Raw genomic sequence first — 2,500 nt, forward strand, 5'->3', positions numbered from 1 at the left:
AACAAAGTAGCCTTCCTTGCTGTGACATGAGAACACAAATGAAGGATATTCAGACCACCACAACGTTTTGGAGTATAGAGCTTATCCATCGCAAGCAATATTGAGCCTTTTTTGTGAGAGGAAGTGGACCAAAAGTACTCCAGAATCCGAGACATGAAATCCCGAAGACGACGGGGTGGCCAATGCAACACTGGTAGGAAAAATTGCATGTATGCCACCAAAATAGATTGCACTATTATGAGCCTTACATGGAGCGGCCAGGTAGAAAATTTCCAATACTACAATTTAGATCTCAATTTATTCTCAACCCATTGCAAAAATTTTGCATTGTTAACCGACCAAGCCAATGGATAACCAAGATTTCTCACAATTTGATTAGGCTTCACTATCTCACCTGTCCATAATAGAGCATGCCAATCCATTTGATGCAACGACAACAATTTTGATTTTTGGAAATTCACTTGCAGACCTACAGCCAACCCATAAATATGCAGAGCTTCATTATACAACGAACATCGTCAGGATGATTTCTACGCCAGAACATGGAGTCATCCGCATATATACGCTTGTGCCACAAAATGATCATGAGCTGGCAGTTGCAGTCCATGTAGCCGACCAGATGTTATTAAGGAGTCCAAATACAACACCAGAGGATGTGTAGCAATAGCATACAACATAGCACTCAAAGGACATCCTTGCCTGACCGATCGACTAAGATCCCATAACCGAGTCAGCTCACCATCAAGAATTCCGACAGATTGACTGTTTTCATAAAGAAAATAGACTACTTGGAGAGTCCTGGGCCCAAATCCCAAAGCCGTCATGATCTGAGCAATGAAGTCTCAGTGAACACTGTCAAATGCTTTCTCTATATCAATCTGCATGATAAGCACACCTTGTCCAATATATTTTGCATACTCAATTCCAATAAAAGCATTGGCAATATTATCCATAGTTTGCCTACGAGGAATAAATCCATACTGAGCCGGATGTATGCCGGAAAACAAATGGTCAGCAACACGAGTAGCTATCATTTTTGATAGCAACTTGTAAACAATCGGCATAAGCGTTATTGGTCACCAATGTGAAAAGTATTCACACAATGCTTGCTTAGGCAACAATTTCACTAGTCCTTCTTTCCACGATTGTGGCAAAGATTGCGCGGTCCATGCATGGTTTATCATGAAAAGGAGAGGCTGCTTAAGGGATTCCCAAAAGCGAAGAAAAAACTCCACCATAAGCCTGTCGCATCCAGGCAATTTCTAGCGACCAAGGTGGAACAAACTGTCGTGCAATTCATCCTTAGTAAAACTCGCCTCAAGGGTTTCTACATCATTCATTGTAAATATAGGATGCACATACGACAACAGCAACTGTCTGGCTTGCAAAACCTCAATCGAGGAGGCTTCAGGCTTGGCAAAAACACTTTGAAAATGATCCACCATTGAATCCGCCAATTGACCTTTCTTTGTTGTCCATTGCCCAGTTTCATCTTTAACCCTTTTGATAGAGGCAGAAGTCCTCAAATGATGCAAATGCTTAAAGAATTGTTTCAATGAACAACCTTTATCATAAAAGCGTATTTCCTAGATCTAATTTTCCATTTTTCAAGTTTTCTCTTATCATTACGGATCAACGAGGTTTTAGCTATGCATAATTCCTCTTGTTTTGAGTCAGTAAGCAATCCAAAATCCCGCATATTACGAAGATTGACCTACAAAATCATGTTGATTATGCTCCTATAACACCACTATATCTGGTTTATTTGTATGTACATAATGCCAAATTAACTTCCACTTGTCATGGTTGCACAAACCATGCACATTATACGTAAAGCATTTAAGAGGAGAATGCATCTGTACAGTATTTACAAGAGAAGCATGAGACACTATCATCAAGTGGTATTGCCCATGGGCACATCCGCCTCCATACTAACAGTCAATGAAGCGGACTCCATATGCGTTCCTTGGTGAGGATTCCGATGCAGAGGCAACGACCCAGATGTCGGTCCAAGAAGAGCATCTTCATATGAGTGTACCACTCTGTCCCATGCTTCAACGAGTGACTTATGATCATGTGATGTAGATGTGGAAGATCCACCACTTCTCGCATCCAAAACAAGCACATTTTGATCTTTCCCTTGTTTGGCATGCATGCTTCCATTAGCATCCCCGATCTTTGGTCTCACAAATGAAGAGGAAGGGGAGGCGACATGGGTCTTCCTGATGCCGGAACAGGGGAAGGCGGTAGTTTCAACAAAGATTCCTGACATTCAGACTGCATATGGCCAAAAATTCCACAACTGAAACATGCACCTGCAAATTTTTCCCATTTGAGTTTAAATGGCCTTTTTCCTACCATCGGATCACTAGAGTCGACTATTATTCCTGACGATGTCAGCGTATCCGTATCCCACAACACACAAAATCTATTCGAATTAGTATTCAATTTGGGGGGCATATCACTTTGCCCAACTAAGCAGTTAGGAGAGGAAAAAAAT

This window comes from Adiantum capillus-veneris, chromosome 19 (genome assembly GCF_014529385.1).
Source record: "Adiantum capillus-veneris isolate H3 chromosome 19, ASM1452938v2, whole genome shotgun sequence".
Lineage (NCBI taxonomy): Eukaryota > Viridiplantae > Streptophyta > Polypodiopsida > Polypodiales > Pteridaceae > Adiantum > Adiantum capillus-veneris.